We start from the raw sequence: 16,057 nt of genomic DNA, 5'->3' as shown, positions 1-16,057 counted from the left end.
GTGACAGGTCTGTCCCTATGATGTTCACCAGCTCCCAGAGTGTGGTGATCTTTGAGAAAATTAGAACCCAGTGTGGGGGTGGTCACACTGGAGATGTCCAGACGACTGCGTAGACCAGGGGCTCCTACTGCAGCCAGTTTAGTGTTCTGCAGCCTTTAATCTGTTTTTTGTTTCTTAAAGTCTATAATTTAAAAAGACCATGGTAAAAGACTGGTAATCCAGAGATATCCAATGTGTGTGTGTACATTAAAACAAAGTTCTGTCCAGCCCCAGTCCTCCCACCATGTGCAAAAGTTCACTGGCTGCTGTACTCCATACCAGGCTCCTGTGCCCGGTTAGGAGTCTCTGAATGAACTGGAGGGAATGAGAGATTGTGTCCACACTGTGATTTAAACCAGATCAAAACAGAACTGCACTTCCTAACAGAATGCACAAAATACATGGATATAAAGACAGTGTTCTTGGGGAAATCAAATGCATCCATTACACTTTTAAAGCTCTAACAAATGATTTTTGTTAGAACACAATGACTGCTGTGTGTTTCTGCCTGTCACAACAAAAGAGAAAACACTCAATCTGCCCTGATCTGATGTTTCTAATAAATGTAAATAAATGGATATCACTTTATTCTCTTACTTAGATGTACATTGTGCTTCTTGTTTCTTGGTAAATATCTGTTTGAACTGTATTTGATTCCTGTATAATACACTATATCAGGGGTGGCCAACCCGCGGCTCTCAAAACGGCATGCGGCTCTTTGCCTGGTTTCATGCGGCTCTTACTTTCATATCGATGTTTGTGTTTGTGTTTTTTTTAATGTGCGTGTTCGCTTCACTTGAGTTCAATACGGTATTTTTAAGACTTAAATGAGCTTGCCCCTACTGGGAAACTTTGCGGTATTTTCATCTCACGCACGTGCGCATTTGACGAAAATACCGTAATGAACTCAAACGAAGCAAACACGCACATTAAAAGAAACACAAACACAAACTTCTATATGCACATTGTTTACTTAAATTTTAAATAAACAGTCTGTGTCAAGTTCGCTCTCAATATAGCAGGAAAATATGCACAGCAAAAGGAAAATATGAAGATGAACACAGGACGTTTTTAACAGAATGGGAGAGTTTACATGTCATTCTGCCTTATGTCAGGCGTCATAAGCGCATTTCAAAGTTTCAAATCTTCAGCACCACTTCAGCTCACTCCATGCTAACATCGACCAGGAATTTTCAAAAGGGACTGAACTTCACAAACACAAGTTGGTCACTTTGAAAAGTCAGGCAGAAAAGCAGATACAGTTTTCCCAAAAAAATAGCTTTAAATGTGGATTGAGAAATTAAATTTGGCTTGGAACATTGCACGGGCTAAAAATCCATACAATGAAGGGGAGTTCGTTAAATAATGCCTCAGTGACGTTGTTGAAATCTTTTCTTCTGAAAACGACAAACTAAAACGCATTGTATGAGATTTCCAACTGTCCCTCCACACTGTTGAACACAGAATATGGGACATTAACACGGCTATTGAATCACAGTTGCACTCTGACCTGGAATGCCAGAAGTCCCACTAAGCAACATGCATAGTAAAAGAAAAACGCTAATATAAATTATTATATTTTTGATTGTGGACTTGGTTGAACTGAGAGTTTGTGTGTGTGTGAGACAGTGTGTGTGTGTGTAAGAGAAAGGGATGGGTGATGTTCATTTGTGCCCATGTGTATGATGTGGTTCTTTGCGGTAACACAGTAAAAAATGTGGCTCTTGGTCTCTGACTGGTTGGCCACCCCTGCACTATATATTAAAAATGTTCCTTTAAATCTATTCTCTTTATTTAATGCATCTTGCTTTTTCTTTTTCTATTTGGAAAACTTGTATTTTTTTTTATATTTGTATGCAGTCCAGCTGCAATTGCTTTGGCAATACAAATGTATAATGTTTGTCATGCCAAAAAAGGACACTGAAATTTTAATTAAACTGAATCTTGAATCTTGAGAGAAAGAGACCCCAAAGAGAGAGAGAGAGAGAGAGAGAGAGAGAGAGAGAGAGAGAGAGAGAGAGAGAGAGAGAGAGAGAGAGAGAGAGAGAGACGGGATGGGGTGGGGTGGGGTGGGGTGGGACCCAAGGTGCAAAAAATTACAGTGAAAAAAGTATTGTTGAAATAGTAATAAATAGACTGTTGATAGTGAATGTTCATTCTGTTGCAGCAATATGATGTGTAATGTGACTTTTTGTGAAGTGGTCCTTTATTAAAGCGTTTAGGTACTGGAATAAAGCAAGACACCAGGATGCAAATTGTCTGTTGTTAAATAAAATGTGAAACTCCAGATTCCAAAATAAATAGATTTTAGAACTTCCTGGTCCATGGAGAAGCCTATTAAAAGGCAGTATGTGTGCTCATTTTCCACTTATGGCCATACAACCCTGAGAACTTCCAATGGCAGAAGCTAAGCAGGTTTGGGCCTGGTTAGTACTTGGATGAGAGACTGCCTGGCAGAGACGGCAAAAGTACACACATTCTTTACTCAAATAGAAGTACAGATACTTATGTTTTTAAAGTCTCTGGTAAAGTTTGAGGTACTGACTACACTTCTTCACTCAAGTAAAAGCAAATAAGTTTTTGCTCTGACATGGACGTAAGTAAAAAATAGCCATTACTAGTACCTGTTGTGTTATGCTGATAACTGAAGCTCACATATTGAAATAAAAAGTTTCTTTCGGCTTCTCCCGTTAGGGGTCGCCACAGCGGATCCTCCGCACGTTTGATTTGGCATATGTTTTTACGCTGGATGCCCTTCCTAACGCAACCCTCCCTAATTTATCCGGGCTTGGGACCGGCACTGAGAGTGGCTGGGGATGGTTCCCTGACCGGGAATCGAACCCGGGTCGCAGCGGTGAGAGCGCTGCATCTTAACCACTAGACCACCAGGGGACCTCACATATTAAAATATAAATACAAAATAATACTATATTTTACTATATAATATACTCACCTAATGAATGTACCCAGGCTGAACAACCACCATATAGACCTCAAGCAGAAAAAAGATGATGATGATCAGGTGATATCTCTGTTCTCAGTCATGTTTACATCACTGACTCCCTCTGTCTCATCCACGTTAGACATACTTCGTGTTGTTTTCTGTTTTGCCTGTTGTTAACTTTGTAGGCTAGCTTACATCTGTGGTGCATGATATCTAGGAAATGATACACCAGTGGTAGGTTGAAAAAGCTGTGCAAAGACAAGAAATAGGTTGATGGGCTAAAAAAGGTGCGCAATGAGAAGAACAAATATAGATCATGTCATCAAATAGAATAAAGCTAAAGTACTGAGAATTGTTTAGAATTGTAAGAAGTAGTAAGTACAGATATTTATGTAAAAGATTTAATAAATGAAACTACAAAGTCCAATAAATAAAGAGTGAAGTAAAGCACTTATACCAGAAAAATCTACTAAAGTATTTGTATTTTGTTATTTCCCACCTCTGCCACCTGGGATACCAAGTGCAGTAAGAAGAAAAAAAAAAATTAGCCCTCCTTCAGCACCTTCAGATTGTCTGTTTAAACATAAACTGTCTTACATCCTGTTCCAAATTATTACTACACCTGACAAAAGCAAAAACAAACAAACAAACAAAAAATTATTTTCTTATCACAAAACTCATTTCACATTGTCTTTTACTATCATCTGTTAAATTTGCCTTGACAGCATTGGCTTCTCAACACATATGATTGCACTATTCTTCAATATGGTTTTCAAAATACACTTTTGAATATTGTGATAAAATTGTGTTGAATGCTTAAATGGTGACAGTTGTAAGAATTACAGACTGCCTCAACCCAGATTCCACCCTACGCTATATCAAAATAAGCTCAACCGCAAAACGGCTTACATTTCACAAAAGTAGTTATGTAGAATTTCAGTTGTATCAATCAGAATCATAGACATAATTTAATCAGTCTGGGAGAAGCAGCAAGCCCCAAGGACTATCTCTAACCAAAAGGTATCTGAGACCATGATTATCATTCACACAATACCCCTTCCTGACCTGCTGGGGGCCGGCACCAGCAAAGGTGCGAATACTGGTGATTACCACCTGCTGACCTCCCCCCCCCGAGAATGGTCTTCCCCAGCCTTTTGTTTCCTCACACATGTCCTATATCTAATTTACATTTAAAGGATAACTCCGGTCTATACTTCAAGGGGAAAAACAATATAAAATATCTGGGCAGAGTTTGCCCTGGGTTCTTTCTGACTCCGAGGAATCCAAAGTGCTTCGTGTATTTTGTCACTGCTACGCTGTTATAAACTTCTTCATTACGATCTTCGTTGTCCTCATCATTTTTTCTTACACAGTATTGTTCCGAACTGTAAATCAATCTGGGGGGTGCATGTGCATCTGTTGTAATTAAATCACACACACACACACACACACACACACACACACACACACACACACACACACACACACACACAGACATATACACATTTATTAAATGTTAAATTCTGTTTACACAAAATTGTTGTTTTGCAAGAATTGCTGCTAAAACAATTCATTGTTTTCATGTACACTATTTATTACATGTACAAATAATTTCGACTAACATAAATCTGTACTGGTTGACACTGCAGTGTCAAGGTGTATCCTGTCTCAGTTTATGTTGTTTTTGCACTAAATGTCACACACCTGCACTTTATGTTGTCACTGTTACTTGTGTATAGTTCTATGTTTTGTATTATTGTTTTAGTTGTTGTTAATTTACATCATCTTATGTAGCTCCTTGGTCCTGGAGGAACAATGTTTCGTTTCTCTGTTTACTTTAATGTATATTGTTGGAAAAAGCAATAAAAACCACCTTGACTTTCCTACTTGTAAGATTGAAGAAAGAGACAAATAAGTAACCAAAAATCATGCGTGATTAAATTAATTAACAAATAAATTATGAAAGAAAAAATAAGGTAAACGATAATAGTAATAAAAATTATAAAAGTGTAACACAAAATATATGAAGTACTTTGGGTTCATCAGAGTCAAAAAGAACCCAGGAGACATTCTGCTCAGGACATTTTATAGTGTTTTTCCCTTTGAAATGTAACTAGTATTTAGCATTTAAATGTCAATTAAGTGTAGGAAATGAGTAAAGGTCCAGGTAACAGGGTAATAATACTAACCAGATCTAACCAGAGGGCAGCAGATGGTAATTATCAGTATTTTTTACATTTGCTGATGCTAGCCCCCCAACCCAGCCATTAAGGTTGCAAAATCCAGTGCATTCTTAGTCCCGGTTCCAAGCATAGATAAATAGAGAGGGTTGCGTTAGGAAGGGCATCCAGCATAAAACATGCCATCACAAACCTAAATTTCATACAGGATCGGTCGAGGTTAATATTTAATATTAGTAAAAGATAACATTGGTTAACACGACATGCGGTTTTTAAGTGAAGGTTTTTATTATTGAGGGAAAGACAACAAAACTAAATGGCCCTGTGTGAAAAAGTGTTTGTCCCCCGTTAAAACTGTGGTTTATCACACCTAAGTTCAATTTCTCTAGCCACACACAGGCCTGATTACTGCCACACCTGTTCACAATCAAGAAATCTCTTAAATAGGACCTGCCTGACAAAGTGAAGTAGACCAAAAGATCCTCAAAAGCTAGACATCATGCCGAGATCCAAAGAAATTCTAAAAAGTCTGGAAAAGGTTATAAAGCCAGGAGTGGCCAGCTGACCAAAATTAGGAGTGGCCGGCTGCCCCAAGAACACAGCAACGACTCATCAAAGAGGTCACAAAAGACCCCACAAGAACATCCAAAGAACTGCAGGCCTTACTTGCCTCAGTTAAGGTCAATGCTCATGAATCCGCCATAAGAAAGAGACGGGGCAATAATGGTCTGCATGGTAGAGTTTCAAGATGAAAACCACTGCTGAGCAACTGCTTCAGGCCCTGGAAGACTTGCTGTGATAAATGGAAACATGAATTCTGCTGTTTACCAAAAAATCCTGAAGGAGAATGTCAGGCCATCTGGTCGTGACCTCAAGCTGAAGCGAACTTGGGTTCTGCAGCTGGACAATGATCCAAAACACACCAGCAAGTCCACCTTTGAATGGCTGAAGAAGACCAAAATGAAGACTTTGGAGTGACCTAGTCAAAGTCCTTACCTGTATCCTATTGGGATGCTATGGCATGACCTTAAAAAGGCGGTTCATGCTCAACAACCCTCCAATGTGGCTGAATTACAACAGTTCTGCATAGATGAGTGGACCAAAATTCCTCAACAGCGCTGTAAAAGACTCATTGCAAGTTATCGCAAACACTTGATTGCAGTTGTTGCTGCTAAGGGTGGCCCAACCAGTTATTAGGTTTAGGGGCAAATGTAGTTTTGGATTTTATTTTCCTTTAAAAAACTGCATGTTGTGTTTACTTGTGTTATCTTTTACTAATATATAAAAATTAGAAGAGTACAGTAAGAGTGTAGTGGAAGTGATGGTTTCATGCCGAGGAAGAGCACTACAGATGCAATATTTTCTTTGAGAATGTTGATAGAGAAGTATAGCAAAGGTCAGAAGGAGTTGCATTTTGTGCTTGTGGATTTGGAGAAAGCGTACGACAGGGTGCCGAAAGAGGAGCTGTGGTATTGTATGAGGAAGTCAGGTGTGTCAGAGAAGTATATGAGGGTGGTGCACAGGAACGACAAGACGAGTTCAAGGTGGAGGTTGGACTGCATCAAGGATCGGCTCTGAGCCCTTTTCTGTTTGCAGTGGTGATAGACAGGAGTCTCCATAGGCTATGATGTTTGCAGAAGATATTGTTGTTCATGGTGAGAGTAGGGAGCAGGTTGAGCGTGGAGAGGTGGAGGTACGCTGTTAAGTTTGAGTGCACAGTTTCACCAATCACTTGTGGAAACAAACAGATCATCACATCATCTGCATCACTATTACTACCCATAATTATTTTAAATAAACCAGGTATATTTAGCTGATACTGTAATACAGCGTGTAAGAATACAATACTTAACATATGCACTGGAGAGAAAGGGGATTAAAGTCAGTAAGAGTAAGACAGAGTACATGTGTGTGAATGAGAGGGAGGGCAGTGGAGTGGTGTGTTTACAGGGAGGAGAGATGGAGAAGGTGGAGAAGTTTAGGTGCCTGGGGTCAACAGTGCAAAGTAATGGAGAGCGTATGAAAAAATGATGAGGACAACGGTGATCGTAATAAAGAAGTTTATAACAGCGTAGCAGTGACAAAATATATCAGTGGTGGCCAACCCGCGGCTCTCGAGCAGCATGAGGCTCTTTGCCTGGTCTCATGCGGCTCTTACGTTCATATCGAAGTTTGTGTTTGTGTTTTTTTTTTTATGTGCGTGCTCGCTTCGCTTGAGTTCAATACGGTATTTTTAAGACTTAAATGATCTTGCCACTACTAGGAAACTTTGCGGTATTTTCGTCTCACGCACATGCGCATTTGACGAAAATACCATAATGAACTCCTGCGAATCGAACACGCACAAAAAAAAAATAAAAATAAAACATTTGATATGCAAATTGTTTACTGCTTCGCAAACAAACAATTTGTGTCAAGTTCGATTTCAAAATGGCAGGGAAAAATACACAGCAAAACGAAAATATGAAGATGAACACAGGACGGTTTTACAAGAGTGGGAAAGTTTATATTTTTTGTTGAACGTAATGACATGTCATTCTGCCTTATGTCAGGTGTCATTAGCGCATTTCAAAGCTTCAAATCTTCAGCACCACTTCAGCTCACTCCATGCTAACATCGACCAGGAATTTCCAAAAGGGACTGAACTTCATAAACGCTATTGTAAATTATTATATTTTTGTTTGTGGACTTGGTTGAATGAACAAAAGATTGGACGAAATGAGCAACATCCAATTGCATGTGCAAGTCACTGAGACTGCAAGGGTTTTAAGTGTACACAAGCCAGGACCGACTCTACGGTCACCTGTAAAACAGTGCAAAGGAACAGTGGAACAGCACAGTTTCTATTGACACTGGAACGATATGCACAAATGGAGTTAGCGGTTCGCGGCACTGTCAGAGCAAGGTACCACGAGGTAGATGTCGTCACAAATAAACAAAGTGCTTAATCCAATAGTAATATATGACTGCTGGAGCATTCACTTACTAGAAGAGAATGATAAAAGTAACAATATCTGGAATTGCAAAATTTGAATATTAGTGGCAATCATACGTGCGACGAGAAGCCCACGCTGTCTTGGCACGTACAACGTACTGAACTAGTGACTTGTGAGAAATAAAAAGAAAGCTGGTTGCATCCCTAAAGCAATGAATGGATGAAAGTAAGATGACATGAAACGAGTCCTGTGGTAAGAAAATATATTTTTTTTTTAATGGAGTTGATACATTTTTTTCTTTTTTATTATTTTTGTTTATTTATTTATTTATTTATTTATTTTCTGTCAGATGTGCGTATCTCTCGTGTTTTGTGTAGATATAATTGGAGCAGGATGTAAGGGAGTTTGTGTTTCAAAATGTTTGAACAGACACTTTGTAGGTGCTGGAGAAGGGTGGGGAAAGAAGAAGAAAAAAAAAAAAAAAAAAAAGCTTACAGCACCTGGTATTCCCAGGCGGTCTCCCATCCAAGTACTAACCAGGCCCGACCCTGCTTAGCTTCCGAGATCGGACGAGATCGGGCGTGCTCAGGGTGGTATGGCCGTAAGCGAGTGAGAAGCACGAATAGTGCCCTTTTAAAAGCTTCGCTGTAGCTCAGCAATTTCCCAGATCGCTTTAATTCGGAATTTGGCAGATTTTTTTGTTTCTATTTATTTTTATGATACATTTTTTTTGCATCCTGGTGTCTTGCTTCATTCCAATGACACACACACACACACACACACACACAAACACACACGCTTTAATGTTAAGGAACGATTCACAAAAAGTCACATCACAATGCTTCAACAGAACGAACACTCACTATCAACCGTCTATTTACAACTACTTCCACAATAGATTTCTCGCCGACATATTCAGCGCCTTAAAAAACTATTCATACTTTGGATTCAATTAGAACTACAAATGCCGCACACGCGCACTCTCTTCTTCTTGCATCTAATCCGGTTTACATTTGGGCGTGATACCGCCACCACCTGAGCTGGAGTGTAGGGTCCCTTGCACTCTCTCTCTCTCTCTCTCTCTCTCTCTCTCTCTCTCTCTCTCTCTCTCTCTCTCTCTCTCTCTCTCTCTCTCTCTCTCTCTCTCTCTCTCTCTCTCTCTCTCTCTCTAAACGCATTCACTGCACAACGCAAGTGCTTCAACTGGAAACTCCATTGGGTTGTTTTCAAATGAGCAACCCCTGTCATTATTTAATTCATTATTTAATGAAATAAATAATTCATTGATAAACACCACTGTAAAAACACACAGAATGCCAAACTAGGCTCACCACAAAACACTAACAAAGCAATAGAGAAAAACAAAATTTTTTCACGAGAAAACTACGAAACAGCTCCACGGACGACGCCATCTCCGCTACACTCCACCTGGAGCTCACTCATCTGGAAAAGAAGGACCGGTACGTAACGAATGCTGTCCAGGGACTTTTGTGGCATCATCGGACTGCACTGAAATGAGTTTTTTTATACCCTGTCATTGAATTAGTGGAAGATGTTTTACAAGACATAAACACGGTACAAAAGATTGGACGAAATGAGCAACATCCGATTGCATGTGCAAGTCACTGAGACTGCAAGGGTTTTAAGTGTACACAAGCCAGGACCGACTCTACGGTCACCTGTAAAACAGTGCAAAGGAACAGTGGAACAGCACAGTTTCTATTGACACTGGAACGATATGCACAAATGGAGTTAGCGGTTCGCGGCACTGTCAGAGCAAGGTACCACGAGGTAGATGTCGTCACAAATAAACAAAGTGCTTAATCCAATAGTAATATATGACTGCTGGAGCATCCACTTACTAGAAGAGAATGATAAAAGTAACAATATCTGGAAGTGCAAAATTTGAATATTAGTGGCAATCATACGTGCGACGAGAAGCCCACGCTGTCTTGGCACGTACAACGTACTGAACTAGTGACTTGTGAGAAATAAAAAGAAAGCTGGTTGCATCCCTAAAGCAATGAATGGATGAAAGTAAGATGACATCAAACGAGTCCTGTGGTAAGAAAATATATTTTTTTTTTAATGGAGTTGATACATTTTTTTCTTTTTTATTATTTTTGTTTATTTATTTATTTATTTATTTATTTATTTTCTGTCAGATGTGCGGATCTCTCGTGTTTTGTGTAGATATAATTGGAGCAGGATGTAAGGGAGTTTGTGTTTCAAAATGTTTGAACAGACACTTTGTAGGTGCTGGAGAAGGGTGGGGAAAGAAGAAGAAAAAAAAAAAAAAAAAAAAAGCTTACAGCACCTGGTATTCCCAGGCGGTCTCCCATCCAAGTACTAACCAGGCCCGACGCTGCTTAGCTTCCGAGATCGGACGAGATCGGGCGTGCTCAGGGTGGTATGGCCGTAAGCGAGTGAGAAGCACGAATAGTGCCCTTTTAAAAGCTTCGCTGTAGCTCAGCAATTTCCCAGATCGATTTAATTCGGAATTTGGCAGATTTTTTTGTTTCTATTTATTTTTATGATACATTTTTTTTGCATCCTGGTGTCTTGCTTCATTCCAATGACACACACACACACACACACACACAAACACACACGCTTTAATGTTAAGGAACACTTTGTAGGTGCTGGAGAAGGGTGGGGAAAGAAGAAGAAAAAAAAAAAAAAAAAAAAAGCTTACAGCACCTGGTATTCCCAGGCGGTCTCCCATCCAAGTACTAAACAGGCCCGACCCTGCTTAGCTTCCGAGATCGGACGAGATCGGGCGTGCTCAGGGTGGTATGGCCGTAAGCAAGTGAGAAGCACGAATAGTGCCCTTTTAAAAGCTTCGCTCTCTCTCTCTCTCTCTCTCTCTCTCTCTCTCTCTCTCTCTCTCTCTCTCTCTCTCTCTCTCTCTCTCTCTCTCTCTCTCTAAACGCATTCACTGCACAACGCAAGTGCTTCAACTGGAAACTCCATTGGGTTGTTTTCAAATGAGCAACCCCTGTCATTATTTAATTCATTATTTAATGAAATAAATAATTCATTGATAAACACCACTGTAAAAACACACAGAATGCCAAACTAGGCTCACCACAAAACACTAACAAAGCAATAGAGAAAAACAAAATTTTTTCACGAGAAAACTACGAAACAGCTCCACGGACGACGCCATCTCCGCTACACTCCACCTGGAGCTCACTCATCTGGAAAAGAAGGACCGGTACGTAACGAATGCTGTCCAGGGACTTTTGTGGCATCATCGGACTGCACTGAAATGAGTTTTTTATACCCTGTCATTTAATTAGTGGAAGATGTTTTACAAGACATAAACACGGTACAAAAGATTGGACGAAATGAGCAACATCCGATTGCATGTGCAAGTCACTGAGACTGCAAGGGTTTTAAGTGTACACAAGCCAGGACCGACTCTACGGTCACCTGTAAAACAGTGCAAAGGAACAGTGGAACAGCACAGTTTCTATTGACACTGGAACGATATGCACAAATGGAGTTAGCGGTTCGCGGCACTGTCAGAGCAAGGTACCACGAGGTAGATGTCGTCACAAATAAACAAAGTGCTTAATCCAATAGTAATATATGACTGCTGGAGCATCCACTTACTAGAAGAGAATGATAAAAGTAACAATATCTGGAAGTGCAAAATTTGAATATTAGTGGCAATCATACGTGCGACGAGAAGCCCACGCTGTCTTGGCACGTACAACGTACTGAACTAGTGACTTGTGAGAAATAAAAAGAAAGCTGGTTGCATCCCTAAAGCAATGAATGGATGAAAGTAAGATGACATGAAACGAGTCCTGTGGTAAGAAAATATATTTTTTTTTTAATGGAGTTGATACATTTTTTTCTTTTTTATTATTTTTGTTTATTTATTTATTTATTTATTTATTTTCTGTCAGATGTGCGTATCTCTCGTGTTTTGTGTAGATATAATTGGAGCAGGATGTAAGGGAGTTTGTGTTTCAAAATGTTTGAACAGACACTTTGTAGGTGCTGGAGAAGGGTGGGGAAAGAAGAAGAAAAAAAAAAAAAAAAAAAAAGCTTACAGCACCTGGTATTCCCAGGCGGTCTCCCATCCAAGTACTAACCAGGCCCGACCCTGCTTAGCTTCCGAGATCGGACGAGATCGGGCGTGCTCAGGGTGGTATGGCCGTAAGCGAGTGAGAAGCACGAATAGTGCCCTTTTAAAAGCTTCGCTGTAGCTCAGCAATTTCCCAGATCGCTTTAATTCGGAATTTGGCAGATTTTTTTGTTTCTATTTATTTTTATGATACATTTTTTTTGCATCCTGGTGTCTTGCTTCATTCCAATGACACACACACACACACACACACACAAACACACACGCTTTAATGTTAAGGAACGATTCACAAAAAGTCACATCACAATGCTTCAACAGAACGAACACTCACTATCAACCGTCTATTTACAACTACTTCCACAATAGATTTCTCGCCGACATATTCAGCGCCTTAAAAAACTATTCATACTTTGGATTCAATTAGAACTACAAATGCCGCACACGCGCACTCTCTTCTTCTTGCATCTAATCCGGTTTACATTTGGGCGTGATACCGCCACCACCTGAGCTGGAGTGTAGGGTCCCTTGCACTCTCTCTCTCTCTCTCTCTCTCTCTCTCTCTCTCTCTCTCTCTCTCTCTCTCTCTAAACGCATTCACTGCACAACGCAAGTGCTTCAACTGGAAACTCCATTGGGTTGTTTTCAAATGAGCAACCCCTGTCATTATTTAATTCATTATTTAATGAAATAAATAATTCATTGATAAACACCACTGTAAAAACACACAGAATGCCAAACTAGGCTCACCACAAAACACTAACAAAGCAATAGAGAAAAACAAAATTTTTTCACGAGAAAACTACGAAACAGCTCCACGGACGACGCCATCTCCGCTACACTCCACCTGGAGCTCACTCATCTGGAAAAGAAGGACCGGTACGTAACGAATGCTGTCCAGGGACTTTTGTGGCATCATCGGACTGCACTGAAATGAGTTTTTTTATACCCTGTCATTGAATTAGTGGAAGATGTTTTACAAGACATAAACACGGTACAAAAGATTGGACGAAATGAGCAACATCCGATTGCATGTGCAAGTCACTGAGACTGCAAGGGTTTTAAGTGTACACAAGCCAGGACCGACTCTACGGTCACCTGTAAAACAGTGCAAAGGAACAGTGGAACAGCACAGTTTCTATTGACACTGGAACGATATGCACAAATGGAGTTAGCGGTTCGCGGCACTGTCAGAGCAAGGTACCACGAGGTAGATGTCGTCACAAATAAACAAAGTGCTTAATCCAATAGTAATATATGACTGCTGGAGCATCCACTTACTAGAAGAGAATGATAAAAGTAACAATATCTGGAAGTGCAAAATTTGAATATTAGTGGCAATCATACGTGCGACGAGAAGCCCACGCTGTCTTGGCACGTACAACGTACTGAACTAGTGACTTGTGAGAAATAAAAAGAAAGCTGGTTGCATCCCTAAAGCAATGAATGGATGAAAGTAAGATGACATCAAACGAGTCCTGTGGTAAGAAAATATATTTTTTTTTTAATGGAGTTGATACATTTTTTTCTTTTTTATTATTTTTGTTTATTTATTTATTTATTTATTTATTTTCTGTCAGATGTGCGGATCTCTCGTGTTTTGTGTAGATATAATTGGAGCAGGATGTAAGGGAGTTTGTGTTTCAAAATGTTTGAACAGACACTTTGTAGGTGCTGGAGAAGGGTGGGGAAAGAAGAAGAAAAAAAAAAAAAAAAAAAAAGCTTACAGCACCTGGTATTCCCAGGCGGTCTCCCATCCAAGTACTAACCAGGCCCGACGCTGCTTAGCTTCCGAGATCGGACGAGATCGGGCGTGCTCAGGGTGGTATGGCCGTAAGCGAGTGAGAAGCACGAATAGTGCCCTTTTAAAAGCTTCGCTGTAGCTCAGCAATTTCCCAGATCGATTTAATTCGGAATTTGGCAGATTTTTTTGTTTCTATTTATTTTTATGATACATTTTTTTTGCATCCTGGTGTCTTGCTTCATTCCAATGACACACACACACACACACACACAAACACACACGCTTTAATGTTAAGGAACACTTTGTAGGTGCTGGAGAAGGGTGGGGAAAGAAGAAGAAAAAAAAAAAAAAAAAAAAAGCTTACAGCACCTGGTATTCCCAGGCGGTCTCCCATCCAAGTACTAAACAGGCCCGACCCTGCTTAGCTTCCGAGATCGGACGAGATCGGGCGTGCTCAGGGTGGTATGGCCGTAAGCGAGTGAGAAGCACGAATAGTGCCCTTTTAAAAGCTTCGCTCTCTCTCTCTCTCTCTCTCTCTCTCTCTCTCTCTCTCTCTCTCTCTCTCTCTCTCTCTCTCTCTAAACGCATTCACTGCACAACGCAAGTGCTTCAACTGGAAACTCCATTGGGTTGTTTTCAAATGAGCAACCTCTGTCATTATTTAATTCATTATTTAATGAAATAAATAATTCATTGATAAACACCACTGTAAAAACACACAGAATGCCAAACTAGGCTCACCACAAAACACTAACAAAGCAATAGAGAAAAACAAAATTTTTTCACGAGAAAACTACGAAACAGCTCCACGGACGACGCCATCTCTGCTACACTCCACCTGGAGCTCACTCATCTGGAAAAGAAGGACCGGTACGTAACGAATGCTGTCCAGGGACTTTTGTGGCATCATCGGACTGCACTGAAATGAGTTTTTTATACCCTGTCATTTAATTAGTGGAAGATGTTTTACAAGACATAAACACGGTACAAAAGATTGGACGAAATGAGCAACATCCGATTGCATGTGCAAGTCACTGAGACTGCAAGGGTTTTAAGTGTACACAAGCCAGGACCGACTCTACGGTCACCTGTAAAACAGTGCAAAGGAACAGTGGAACAGCACAGTTTCTATTGACACTGGAACGATATGCACAAATGGAGTTAGCGGTTCGCGGCACTGTCAGAGCAAGGTACCACGAGGTAGATGTCGTCACAAATAAACAAAGTGCTTAATCCAATAGTAATATATGACTGCTGGAGCATCCACTTCCTAGAAGAGAATGATAAAAGTAACAATATCTGGAAGTGCAAAATTTGAATATTAGTGGCAATCATACGTGCGACGAGAAGCCCACGCTGTCTTGGCACGTACAACGTACTGAACTAGTGACTTGTGAGAAATAAAAAGAAAGCTGGTTGCATCCCTAAAGCAATGAATGGATGAAAGTAAGATGACATCAAACGAGTCCTGTGGTAAGAAAATATATTTTTTTTTTAATGGAGTTGATACATTTTTTTCTTTTTTATTATTTTTGTTTATTTATTTATTTATTTATTTATTTTCTGTCAGATGTGCGTATCTCTCGTGTTTTGTGTAGATATAATTGGAGCAGGATGTAAGGGAGTTTGTGTTTCAAAATGTTTGAACAGACACTTTGTAGGTGCTGGAGAAGGGTGGGGAAAGAAGAAGAAAAAAAAAAAAAAAAAAAAAGCTTACAGCACCTGGTATTCCCAGGCGGTCTCCCATCCAAGTACTAACCAGGCCCGACCCTGCTTAGCTTCCGAGATCGGACGAGATCGGGCGTGCTCAGGGTGGTATGGCCGTAAGCGAGTGAGAAGCACGAATAGTGCCCTTTTAAAAGCTTCGCTGTAGCTCAGCAATTTCCCAGATCGATTTAATTCGGAATTTGGCAGATTTTTTTGTTTCTATTTATTTTTATGATACATTTTTTTTGCATCCTGGTGTCTTGCTTCATTCCAATGACACACACACACACACACACACAAACACACACGCTTTAATGTTAAGGAACACTTTGTAGGTGCTGGAGAAGGGTGGGGAAAGAAGAAGAAAAAAAAAAAAAAAAAAAAAGCTTACAGCACCTGGTATTCCCAGGC

General features: G+C 40.1%; 1 long non-coding RNA gene across 1 annotated transcript in view; it reads left to right on the top strand.

The window, feature by feature from the left end:
- The first annotated feature begins 203 nt into the window (after positions 1–203).
- The window catches only part of LOC310717781, a 296,978-nt gene continuing 281,124 nt past the window's right edge, over positions 204–16,057 (top strand). Inside the window, exon 1 of the long non-coding RNA XR_014530905.1 lies at positions 204–384. This is a non-coding gene — a long non-coding RNA (uncharacterized lncRNA). The remainder of the gene's footprint in view (positions 385–16,057) is intronic.

Source organism: Silurus aristotelis, assembly GCF_946808225.1.
Source record: "Silurus aristotelis genome assembly, chromosome: 22".
In the NCBI taxonomy this organism is placed as follows: Eukaryota; Metazoa; Chordata; class Actinopteri; order Siluriformes; family Siluridae; genus Silurus; species Silurus aristotelis.
Note: the sequence above shows the minus strand (reverse complement) of the source record. Positions and strands in the feature narration are given on the sequence as shown.